Raw genomic sequence first — 13,875 nt, 5'->3', positions numbered from 1 at the left:
GTGATTTCAGACAACAAAAGAAAGCAAACAATAAATCTGACAGCTTGTTAAATAAATGGACATTGGCATCAGGCTTTCAGAACAACTGACGATATTCAGAAAGATCACAAAAGGCTTTTACAACAGTACCATGAAGGAGACTTTCTCTTCTTTTCTTCTGACAACAGAGGCAAAGCCAATATAATTTGTCCAAGTTAACTTTATGTCTCTTAGATCTATTAAGGACAAATTTTGTATCTAAGTGTACAGTTATTAGAAGAATCATGTATAATACTTACAATCCTAGATCAAATCTAAATATCACGTTTTAAGGATTAAGTATGTTTCAATGGATGAAATTAGACATGAGTCTGATTTAGTCCTTGGCTGTTTGGTGATAATCTATAAAAAATATTCTAACATCCTATGAATCCTAACTCAAACTTGCAATTTCCTCAGGGTTTAAAATCAACCAGTGAAAAATTCCTCTTGGATGAATGTCAGTTTTATTCACATTCTTTAGTTGAACAAATGGGAATGCTAAGAACCATGTTTAATGAAATAAGTTCAGAAGTTACAAGAACTGGAAGCAACAGCCGTACTTTCTTATTAACATTCTATGTAAAACAGAGTATCACGAGGGAAAGAAACTTATTTTTAAATATTTTTAAAGGTCATTATTGCCTGAGGGAGCAGATTATGTGTGGTATGAATCTTACTTTACATACTCAATATATATGCAATGCCACATTTCTTTATATTTTAAATCATCTTAAGCCTATATCCAGGCCTCCATTTGGAATGGATAATAAGAGATAAAACCTTAGACACTTTGGGAATCTGTGGCCTAAAACCTTAGGGTTGTGTGCAAGTGACATGACTGAGCCACCCCCTAAAGTTTTGGGTTAACAGTGGTTTCTGTGGATATAGCTATCACTTGCCCCAGCAGCCTAGAGACTTTTCTTCTGTTCTGTTAGGAGTGGAGGATCCTTGTGAAAACTCAGCTCTCTGTGTCTAGGGTGCAGGCTCAATATTTTTTCTTTTTGGGTCACACCCTGCAATGCACAGGGGTCACTCCTGGCTCTGTACTCAGGAATTACCCCTGGCAGTGCTCAGGGGACCATATGGAATGCTGGGAATCGAACCCGGATTGGCCGCATGCAAGGCAAATGCCCTACCCGCTGTGCTATCACTCCAACACCCTGCAGGCTCAATTTACTACTGATTGCAGGACTTGTAAGTCTTAGTCACACTCATAGGTTCTAGAAATGCCATTTCTCCCATGATTTGTCCTCACAGATCTTCATTTCTTACCCTCTCCCCTTCCTTTATGTGGTGGGACAGAAAAAAAATCTTAATCATGAGCAAATACTTCTATAAAACACAGAAATAGCTATTGTCCTCATAATGATTCTACCTCTATCACTGAAGAAAGTCCAGGGGCAAAGAAATACAAATGACTTGCCTTGCTACCAGCTTGATATAAGAAGGGAGAGAAACACAGAGGATAAATATGATTTTTTCCCTTATAATTATGGTCCTGAACTGGAAAGATAGCACAGTGGGTAGGGCGTTTGCCTTGCACGTGGCCGACCTGGGTTTGATTCCTCCGTCCATCTCGGAGAGCCCAGCAAGCTACTGAAAGTATCCCATCTGTATGCAGAGCCTGGCAAGCTACCCATAGCATATTCGATATGACAAAAATAGTAACAACAGATCTCACAATGGAGATGTTACTGGTGCTGGCTTGATCAAATCTATGAACAACAGGATGACAGAGCTACAGTGCTATAATTATGGTCCTAGTAGACACATAAAGTCAGAACTTACACTTGAAGCATACATGTTTTCATCAGTGTTACATCTGAGATAATATATCATATGACAAGGTTTCATCACTGCTAGCCATCTTGAAATGTGACTAATCAAATGCATTTTGGTTCTATTGAGTTTTAAAGATAATGTCCCAGTTGGATGACAGCAGGATCCCTGAACAGCAGCTCGATGAATGAATAAGAAGATACCATTAGTAGGCTAAGCAGAATAAATACTTAAAACCACAAAAGGGTAAATGAAAGCAGTCAGGTGGAGATACTTATAGTGATAAAATTAAAGTCAAGCCAACTTGTCCAGTAGCCAAACACAAAGAGAAGTATTTAGAGATACTGGCATTGCAAGAGCCTCCCATCATTTTAATTCATGAGGCACAGTACTGTGCATAGTTCCATGCAGACATCATTCCAACACCACACCCACTATCAGAGTACCCTCTTTCCTCCACCAATGTCCCAAAGGGAGCCCTCCCAACACTTCCCTGCCCCCCTGATCAGTTCTATAAACCAACTCCTCAGTGTTATTGGGCATTTGTTTTTCCTTTACTATAGAGAGAGATCATTCTACATCTGTTCCTCTCCTTCCAACTGACTTCAGTAAGTAGTATACCCTCTAGATCTACCTATGATGTTGCAAATTATATGATTTCATTTTTATTACAGCTGAGTAGCATTCCATTGTGTATATATACACTACAATCTCTTTTTCTTTTTCTTTTTCTTTTTTGTGTGTGGGGGAACACCAGGCAATGCTGAGGGGTTTCTCCTGACTCTGCACTCAGGAATCACTCCTGGCAGTGCATTGTGCAACCATATGGGATGCTGGGGATTAAATCCAGGTCAGTTACATGCAAGGCAAGTGCCTTACTTGTACTATCTCTCTGGCTCCCACACCACAAATTCTGTTGTGTCTGATCTGAATAGATTCTTGAACACTTGGGTTGTTTCCAGATCTTGGCTATTGTGAATAATGCTGCAGTGAAAATACGAGTGCAAATGTCTCCTCAAACTAGTGTCTTTCAATTCCAGATAGAAACCAAAAAATGAAAATGATGAATTGCATAGAAGCTCAATTCTTAGTGGTTTTTTTGAGAAGTTTCCATATTCATTTCCAAAGAGGATGTACCAGTCAACATTCCCAAGAGCAGTGGATGATGTTTTTACTCCCACAGCACTCAAAGAGTCTTGCAGTCCATATTACTCAGGGAACATCAGCTTATGTACCTTAGATTTATGGGGTGAGGGAATGAGATGGAAGGTGGGACAGAGGGTTAAAGTTCTCTGGCTTATGAAAATGCTTGACTGGAACTCCATTTTAAAAATGTATTTTTGGTTATTGAACACTACAATAAAGATCTGAGGCCACATCTAAAAGTGTTCTATTAGGGCGGAGCAATAGTACAGTAGGGTGTTTGCCTTGCAAGTGGCTGACTGAGGTTCGATCCCCAGCATCCCACGTGGTCCCCCTGAGCACTACCAGCAGTAATATCTGAGCTGCAGAGCCAGGAGTGACCCTTGAGCATCTCCAGGTGTAACCCCAAAAGTTAAAAACAGTATTATATGTAAAAGGGACCAAATGCGTACGTAATTTGAAAATTGAGATCCTGAATTCACAATAAAATGTGACTCTAGGAGACTCATTCTGGAGGAATCCATGTGATCACACTTTTCTGCTCAAAGATGTATAATGGCTTCCAAGGGGTGAAGATAAGGTATCGTGAAGCCAACAGTGCTACAGAACATGCCTCCATCCTTGCTGACCTCTTACCTCATTGTGCTCTTCTCCTCACTACTTTTAGAACACATCAGACCTGCTTCTCTGTGTCTGGAATGTTCTTTCCATAAGCATTGCCATATCTCGCTTCCTCACTTTTTTTCAGTATTTGCTCATTGACATCTTCTAAATTAGACACTTCCTGATGATTCTATTTAAAAATGGTCTTTCCTTCCTTAAGTCCCTAGTACCATCCTAACTTTATTGTTTGTCACCTCCTGAGATAAGAGCAAGGGAACTTGGTTTGCTTTATTTGATAATGAAATCCAGCATCTAGAATGGCACCATGTAGAAGGTGCCGCCCCAAGAGCAAATGCCACCTGAGAGACCAGAGCAAGCAATCAACACTTTTAATCGTTTTGTGTATGTATGTGTATGTTTTTTAAGGACATAGTTGTTACAATATAGAAAACTTGCCCCCTTTCAAATCCGATTCATTGCATGTAAATGTATGACATTTTATTAATAACCTTCTGAGTTTCAGACCTTATATCAGGAGTGTTCATCTTGTTTAACATATTTCATCCATGCAACAAATATCTCCAAATCTCTTTTTTCACCTTCCTTTTACATTATAAATTTGATTTCTTTTTACTGGGCTATTTTTTTCTGGAGGGTGAGGGGGACACACCTGGCAGTGCTCAGTTCTCAGGACTTACCCCTGGCTCTGTGCTCAGTGATTATTCCTGGTGGGGCTTTGGATGTCAGGGATGGAACCCAGATTGGCTACATACAAGACAAGTGCCCTGTTCACTGTACTATCTCTGTCCACAAACCCCCTTATCTTTCTTTCATTGTTGTTATTCCTATTGCAGTAATAAGGGTCATAAACACAGCTGGCCAGAGTGTGTTTGCCAGGGATCACAGCACTGAATGTGATGCTCTCACCCATGGAGGGGAGCACTGGAGGCTCTCTCCTTTATTGCAGTGCTTGGATATGGGATTTCGAGGGTTGCTGTGGTGATGTTGCACTTCCTGCCTATGGCAGTTACTTAGCTTCTAGTTTTGATGTTCACTGAAGATCATACATTTTTAGTTGTGACGCTTGCACACACATAGGCTTTGATGTGGCCAGAAACTACTTGTGGCATAGGGATCACAAGAGAGCTTCCAGGTTCAAAGGGCAAAGCTGCTAGAATCACATTTGGCACATGCTGTGGGAGAATTAAACTCCTGGACTTATGTCAGCCAAGCAAGTTCTCTAAGCCAACAAGCTATCTCACAGGCCAACATCCATCCACCCATCTATCCATCCATCCATCCACCCGTCTGCCCGTTCATCCATCCATCTGTCCAATTTATCCATCCATCCTCTGATTGACTGATTGTGCCAGGGAATGAACTTGGAACCTCCTACATATGAGGCTTGTGTTCTTCGAGTGAGTCACATCCCTGGAACCAACAAATGATTTTCAAGAATAATTTTTACACAGCCCAGATTTCAGTTTGTTTTCCCTGACCAAATCCTTGCAACATATAACTTAAAAATATGTTAACTTTAACTTCATTGTGATTTCCAATTTCCTTATTTTTGCTTAAAATTTAGAATTGAACTTCAATGGTCATTTGTTTGTCTGTGTTTGAAAATTCTGCAGAGGAGCCTTAAACAAGAAGCTTGTTCTTTACAACTCACTTTAAGGTTCATGCCTGTGTATGCCCATCACAGCTGTAGCAGTAAACTCTGTTTCCCTTCCTACTCCTCACTCAGCTATGGGTGGAGAAGTGACAACATAACACTTACAGTGTTAAAATACATAGACAATTTCATCTCATCCTCAATTTTTGGTGCTTCTTGTCTGATTTCTGATTGCTGTATTTTGATTATGAGAGGTTTTTTTATTTTTAAATATTTCAAGTTGTTACTGTAACAAGTCTCACAATGGAGACGTTATTGGTGTCCACTCGAGCAAATTGATGAATAACGGGACTACAGTGCTACAGTGGCATTTCAAGTAAAATCAAAATCTCCTACTTCTCTTCTAAGATTCTGGATAGTTTCATTTTAGAGTGTCCTGAGATTGAAAGATTAGTTGTTTTTTTTTTAAAAAATTCCTGCTATTTATAGCCACTTATCTGCCTGAAACAGGATTTTATTTTTCAAATCATCCAACAACAAAAAAGATCCACAGGGATAAATTGAAGGTCAAATCATCTCTAAAATTACAATTGCTATCTATCATCTTCAATGTCACAATTAATGTTCCTTCTGTGAATCAAATTTGTTAAAGCAATTTCATTGATTTTGTTTGAATTTTTGGGAGAGCAATTATTAAACATTTTGCTTAATTTAAATAAATAATTTTTTAAAAAGGAATTGGGATTTTGAATAAGATTTTTCTCTCTTCTTAAAGTCCTGCTTCTGTAAGTGGCTTTGAAAATCACTGCTATGTGTGGCCCAGAGGTTGGTGAATTTTTTCCCTGAAAGGGTCAAATAGTAAATACTTTAGGCTTTGCGGGCCAACAGGCAAATTTGAGATTATTATTATGTAAATGCTTCATCATGATTAAAATGAAACAATTTAAAAGTGTACCATTTTAAAATGTGAAATACTGAATTTGGAGGTCTTACCAAAAGAGGTGGGAGGCTGGATTTGGCTTAGGGGCCTTGGTAGCTGAATTGCTTGAGCCTAGCAGCGCTGATTTCCTATGCAATGTTTACAAATGAAGCAGTACTGAGAGAGGAGCATGAATGCAGAGTAAGTCTCTGGATGTCTGACATTACTGGATCTTCGGTGGATGACCTACAAGAAGAATGACCATATGCAAATATCAAAATACACCACTCAGGGCCAACAGGGAATACAGCGGGTAGGGTATTTGCCTTGAACATACATGGCTGACCCGGGTTTGGTTCTTAGCACCCCATATAGTGGCAATTCTGACCAGGAATGATTCCTGAATGCAGAGCCAGGAGTGAGCCCTGAGCACAGCCGGGTGTGGCCCAAAACCCAAAATAAATAAATAAGAAAGACACCAATCATAGGTGAAGCCAAAACCACATAGAAAACAACTACATAAATAACCACTGTACTCAAGTACCGTGTTTAGTAGGTTTTTTCTTTCCTATAATCAACCCCTCTAGACCTATTATGAATGCAAAGGAAAATTTTCTGTAACTCATCTATAATTTCATATATAATAAAAAAGAAATTCCAGTTGGCTAGGAGCTCTCTTTAAATTTAACTCTCCTCACCTTCATAGATTATTTGTTAAAAATTTTATAATTTAATTGACAAAACAACAAATAAAAAAGTAAATATTATCTTGCTCTTCTCACAGTCACACCTTTCTGTCCTAATAAGTAGATCATATGATTAGTGAGGTGATTAGGGATTAAGGTAGCAGAAAATGAGATTGATTCTGGAACAAGCTTCCATATTGGATTGTTTTAATTAGTTTTAATTCCCAAAGCCTCCAAAAAAACTGAATATAGGTATCTTTACTAATCAACTGTCCTTATCTATACCATTCAACTGAGTATAGATGTCTTTATTTATCATAAAAAATTATGGGTGTTGCTTTTATAATGCATATTGTATCACTAGATAACATAGTAGTCAATTTTCCCTAAACTGAAGAATTAGGCAAATAAAGAAAGAAACAACGATAGAATTAGAGCTATTTCCTTTTTCACTTTCATAAAGTGAACACATGTGCTATCGCTCCAGCACCCAATAAAGATATTTTTAAGGGAGTGAGCGAAAAAAAAAATCTTTATTGGGGGCTGGAGCGATAGCACAGCAGGTAGGGCATTTGCCTTGCATACCGCCGTCCCGGGTTCGATCCCCAACATCCCATATGGTTCCCTGAGCACCACCAGGAGTAATTCCTGAGCGCAGAGCCAAAAGTAACCCTTGTGCATCTCTGAGTGTGATCCCCCCAAAAAAGGGGGGGACCATATGGGATGCTGGGGATCGAACCCGGGACGGCGGTATGCAAGGCAAATGCCCTACCTGCTGTACTATTGCTCCAGCCCTCAATAAAGATAATTTTAATTAAAGAAAACTATACATGCATCTGGCAATTCTCTAGATACTTAAATCACTTTACCAATTCGCAGGACATTCAGAAATCCCAGAAGAATGTTTAAATGACATCACAGGAATAGAAACTGTGAAATCCAGGCTGTAAGAAATCACAGAGGGCAAATAATATAATGCTCTTAAAATCTGAAATATACTTTATATATTTTACATGTTAGAATTTTTTATATATCACATATGTTAGACTTTTTTCTTATTATCAGAATTTTCAAGATTTATTTCCTGAGCAACTTTCAATATACAACACAGTATTATTAATTGTAGCCCCATGTTTTACATTATATTTCAGCATATTTTAAACTAGATGCTTATATTTTTTGACAATCTTCCCTTATTTTGCCCCCTCCCCCTGCCTTGTCCCAAGTTGGCATCTTGGGGAACACAGTCTAAGACATAGGGAAGTATTAATATGTTTGATCTGTAAATAATATGAGGAGCTGGAGAGCTTAGCTATATAACTATGTTTCATTAGGGTGGTAAGTGTCAGCACAAGCTTTTAATGTCAATTTGTTTAATTTAATGTGTGTCTTTATTATTCAGTTGTCAAGAAAGTTAAAACAGCAGATAATAAAGTTTATTATTGCTTAAAAATGTTTTATAAGTGTGAGAATCTATTAAAAATGTTATAAAGATGGATTTCTGGTCCTCACCTCAGTGATTCTGATTCAGCTGAACTCCAGATTTCCTATTAAAATAATGAACGTTAACACATAATCACTACTTTATGTAAGTCCTGAGGTCCCACTTTTAGAACCACTGACATTTTAATTACATATAAGGCATGATGGCTTGTTAAATTCTATAATCCTACATTGCAAGGTCTGATCTGACCGACAGCAGTATCATGTCACGGAGTTCCAATATTGTTCCAATTTCACGAATACTGAAAGTTAAATTTAAATTTAATCAGATTCAGATGGTGTTGTTACGATTCCCTTTGGCTTTCTGTAAAGGTAGACATGGGCAGTGCAGTCTGGAAAAATAAAAGTGTGGTGTAGAATGGAGGGTGTGGTAAGTAGAACTCTAGCAATGATTTTAAGAATGCAATGCTCCACCCTTCACTTATTTCTTGGGTGTGCCTTTACTGTGCCTTCTTTTGAATCTCTGTGCACAGTTGGGAGATGAAAGCACAAAGTATTGCTGAGAAATCACTTAACTATGTGGCTAACATTTACTCTTATTCCTCTCTTGAGGTTATTCTTCTAGTCTCTTTCAGCCCAATTAAGATTCAGAGCTGAAGCCACCACGGGGGCCCAATGAGAGAAAATATCATCATTCTTCCCCAACCTAATACTAATCTGTTACATCTCAAACAATATTCTTATAACACTTTACAAATAATGATCACTTATAAATTCCTCTGGAATTTCATTTATGAGAGTCAATTTACCTTTTTCAATTAGTTCACACAATTTTATTTAGATTTAGCATTCTGTCTATTCCTTGAGCACCAATTGACTTGAAAAGACAAATAATTGCACCTTCAACTTTATTGGAATGGCAACATTATCTTCTTTCCTCACTAAATTTTATGACTCTCCAACCCTAGAATTAACTTACTAACATTCTTTAATGGTGCTATAATACAAAATTGTTGAAGCCATTGAATGATGCAGCTTTTATAGAAACTAAATATTATACTCCTAAATTTGCAGAAGTACTAATTTGTAACTAAATATAAATTAATATCATAAATGTTTGAATGATTTAAAATGTTATTTGGCTCAGACGATTTTTACTCCTTCCATATCCTTCTAATATCAACAAATACCAAAAAAAAGAAAGGAAAAAGAAAAAATCAAGCATATGAATTCCTAGAATGTAATCGGTATGAATCTAAAAACATAGAGGTCATGAATCTGTTGATGTTTAATAAATTAAAATTAAACACACGTCATTCTCATTTCATTCAAGAAGATTATAGTATTCTATCAGTGTTCAAAGTCCTGATTATTTCTCTGACAAAATTCCCTGGCTATTATTTCTTGAAGAAAATGACCAAGGTAGGAATTTTCTTAAACAGTGCCCTCGACTGTCTTGTTCTTGGGACCTCAATAGAGACTTAAAAATTAATGAGGATCCCAAATGTTAATTATATAAGAAATTTAAAAATAGCAAGAAATTCTATGAATTCATAAAGAAATAACTAAAGCTGGAGCTGGGGAGATAGTTCAAGGGGCTGGAATGCATGATTTGCATGTGGAGACCCAAGTTCAATCCCTGGCATTGCATCACTGGTCTGAGTACTAACCCTTTGACCTGCAGAGGGGTTAAGCAAGGCTGCGAGTGACGTCTAGACACTTCCTGATAGCCCCCTTCTTCTCGCCTTCAAAAAATAACAAACTCTTAATATTAATAACCAAAATGATAGATAAGCAAGTATATTTTCAAACAGAAAAATAATTCTGCCCTCAGAGTGCTAATGCAGTTTGTAAGTTGTAACACCTGAGTCTCAAACCTTCTGAAAGCCACATACCATTAGTGCACTGCGAAGTTAAAGAAAAATTCAGTGTCAGATGTCAGGAAGCCTTAAAATGAATTATAAACAATTCTTGCCTCTCTTACTAAACACGCAAAACCTGGGATAACAGACTTATTTTGCTAAGCCATACTCATATTCTCTGCCAGTGAATTGAGAGATATGATAGCTAAATCTCTCCTATATCTTAGTAACATATTCTAAAGTTTAATAAATAGGGCATAACATTAAAGAAAAGAACTTTCTGTAATCATTTCTATTACACTTACTTTGTAATGTAGTGTGGTTATAAAAATTATGTATGTACACATATACCCCTAGACCATAGCCATATCAGGGCAGAGCCTGGCAAGCTACCTGTGGCATATTTGATATGCCAAAAACAGTAACAACAAGTCTCAAAAATGGAGATGTTACTGGTGCCTGCTCGAGCAAATCGATGAGCAATGGGATGACAGTGACAGTGAGCTATGTACACATATGCAGAAATATATTTACATGTGTGCTGTCATGTACACATATGTATTTATATGTATCAGTATGCAAACATTTGTGTATTTGCTTTTTTTGTTTTTGTTTTGGGGCCACACCTGACAGTGCTCAGGGCTTACTAGTGGCTTAGCACTCAGGCATCACAGTTGACAGATTTGGAAGAACCATCTGGAGTGCCAAGGATTAAACCCAGCTCACCTTCGTGCAAGAGAAGCACCTACTTACTGTACTATCTCTCCAGTCTCTTGTGTACCCACAAGAGTAGCAGGAAAATAAACCTTGAAATATTTTGTTCACAGAAGCAAATGTTCTGAAACTCAATTGTCTATCACTGAAAAATAGGATTTAATAGTAAGGAGTATATATCTTCACTGTAGCACTGTCATCCCATTGCTGATCAATTTGCTCGAGTGGGCACCAGTAATGTCTCCATTGTGAGACTAGTTGTTACTGTTTTTGGCATAATGAATATGCCACAGGTAGCTTGTCAGGCTCTCCAAGAGTATATATATATATATATATATATATATATATATATATATATACTAATAGTATCCCGCCCGCACAACAGAGCCTGGCAAGCTACCCAGGGTGAGTATTCGATATGCCAAAAACAGTAACAACAAGTCTCACAATGGAGACGTTACTGGTGCCTGCTCGAGGAAATTGATGAACAATGGGACAACAGTGCTACTTTTTAAAATAAATTACCTATGTGGACTAAACCATATTTCTTCTCAACAGCAGTGACAGTACTGACAACTACATAACTGACAAGGATGAAAACTAAAGATATAGAGTGGAAAGTATTACATGTATTTTAACTTTTGGAAAGTAATTTCTAAAAAGTATTTGTATTGAATTTCAGCTTCTTAATATTTTTGAGGTAGTGAAAGAAAATTTGAATTTAAAAAACCTTTTAGCATTCAATCAGATTGATGATAGTTCTCTGAAGATTCTGCAGCGTGCTGTTTTAATCAGACTGTTGCTACTTAGAAAGGAAAAAACAATATTCACATTACAAATATGTGAGTCTCTGTGCAAAAGTTTGGGTCCCATATATGTGTAATAGAGGCTCACTGGATCACAAGGAGGACAAAAGAAATAGGAGTTTTTCATTCTCCTTTTTTTATTTTCGTCCTTTCATAAGTTACTGCAGGCATCTCATCCTGTTTTCCTGAAAGTGCATCAATGATGGTTTGGACAAGTGGATCATCTTTTGGCCAGATAAATCCACAGAAAATAAATGTTGAATGTGTGCTGATCTTAAACAAATAATGCATTTTCTTTGAACTTTCTTTAAATTCCAGGTCTACCCAGTAGTAAACAAGCAGCCCCAGTATTCATCAAAACTTGGTCAGTTTCAGCCACTCAGCACCAATCTCAATCAAATTCAATTGTTTAAATTCCAGACATCATACAAGTGCATCTATAAGTAGCTCAATACTTATTTCTGAAAAAACTAAGAACTTCTTTTTTTTTTTAACCCACACACCTTTAAAAAAAATAGGGTAACTCTGTAGTAGCATCAAATGTTCAGGGAATGTGGTTTAAAAATTAATTGCATTTTAATGGTGACTAGCTAAATGTAGCTTACCATTAGGCTCTAACTCTTAAGTTTTATGATAATTTGTTCTAAAGACCTACCTTCATATTTGAGTATTTAAATTTTTTATTATCCTCTCCTGTAGTTACTTTTGATTGCTGGAAAAATAAAATCACTAATCAAAGGTTATTCTAATTTACCTCTATGATTATAATCTTCTTGGTAATATCAAAAATACTTCATTTCACAATCTAATTCTTATAAATAAAATGAATTACATTATGATTATTAACCACTAGATGCCACAGTTGCTTCAGCAAATGGATCAGCTTGATCTGTGAAGAAAATGGTAACATTAAAAATATCGCAGCAAAATATTGAACCAAATTATAAGCAGTAGCCTATATTTGATCATAATTTGGAATAGGAATGATTTTCTGAATCATTTATTTAAATGTGTACTTTTAAGTTAACTCATCAAAATATATTTTCCTTTTAAATTCATTTGTACCTTTTTCTGTCATTTTAATGGTGCCACAAATTCTTTCCAATCTATTCAAACACTCAGTAGGACACCTTCAGAGCAGCCTGCTAAAGGGTTCTAAGTGTGTGAGAGTTGGTTTCCGGGTGGTTGACATTAATGTCATTCCAAAGCTTTTTTATTTTCCACTTTTACTCAAATTTGGTTTCTTTAAAGTTTGTACTAAAATATATTCCAGACAACTGCTCAGATCATTGTTTCACAGTCTCATAAACCTTATGCCTTTCTTCCCAAAGTGCCAGGACTCTGAAAGTCAAGTAGTTCATCCTTCAGCCCAGGAATACAGTTAGAATACACATGACAGGCGAGAAGCAGGCACTTTTCACTGCTTCTCTGACCTTCCGTTACCACAGTAGGGAGGGTGTGATTCCAGGGCTGTACACTTGGTGCTGAATGCTAATCAGTGAAAAAGAATAGAGAGTCCTAGCCCCTAAACCACTCGGAAAAAGGCTTTCTGCCTGCAGTGTGACTCCAGATGATTCCTTATGTACTCCATCTTTTTAGATCAGAGAAAGTGACAAATACCCATATACTGAGTCAAATGTGGTCATGCTTGAAATTATTAAAGTACTTAGAGAGGAAGGCATCAGTTTTGTACTTTTATTGGAAACTACTGCAATTACATATTTCTGTTTATAATTTTCTTAAAGTATTCTACTGAAGTGCTTCATTAAGCATTTCCTCTATACTTATTGACCCACTTTTGTTTGATAAGAACAGCAGTCTTGTCAGGCATTGTTTTGCTAATGATATGGGAGTTACCTACATTTCTGTAGTCTTTCTTCTAATGTAGTGCATATATCTGCACTTGATCTTAGCCAAAAGGCCTAGAAGCGATAATGTAGTACACATATCTGATTGTGTATCTTTACCTTTCTTCAATGATAAAGTCTCCATACAAATTTGCCCCTTTAATATCAGTCAAGTTAAATTCCCCCTTACTGTCTTCCCAGACAGTATTATTTTATTGCTTATTTTAATTAAAAACAGTTTCTGGTAGAGTTTTTTCAGATAATTATCCAACCTAAAAATCATATTTTTTTTCAGTATTAAAGTGAGTATAAGAAAATTACTTCACTGAATTGGAGAAATACCTAATGTATAAATAGTGAAATCTCAATATATTTGAAATTAAACTCATTAATTAAAAAAAGCTTTCTCAAAGCTACTTATAAAATATGAAGATAAG

The 13,875-nt window shown here is 36.7% G+C and overlaps 1 long non-coding RNA gene across 2 annotated transcripts in view; it reads right to left on the bottom strand.

Annotated features, from left to right (window-relative positions):
* Window positions 1-13,875, bottom strand: part of LOC129405545 (uncharacterized) — a 36,259-nt gene that overhangs the window by 17,053 nt on the left and 5,331 nt on the right. For both annotated transcript variants that reach the window (XR_008630637.1, XR_008630638.1), the window contains exons 2-3: window positions 7,636-7,710; window positions 6,155-6,326 (exon numbers count right to left, since the gene is read on the bottom strand). This is a non-coding gene — a long non-coding RNA (uncharacterized LOC129405545). The remainder of the gene's footprint in view (window positions 1-6,154; window positions 6,327-7,635; window positions 7,711-13,875) is intronic.

The sequence above is a fragment of the Sorex araneus genome, chromosome 6 (genome assembly GCF_027595985.1).
Source record: "Sorex araneus isolate mSorAra2 chromosome 6, mSorAra2.pri, whole genome shotgun sequence".
Classification (NCBI taxonomy): domain Eukaryota; kingdom Metazoa; phylum Chordata; class Mammalia; order Eulipotyphla; family Soricidae; genus Sorex; species Sorex araneus.
This window is presented reverse-complemented; position numbering and strand designations above follow the sequence as displayed.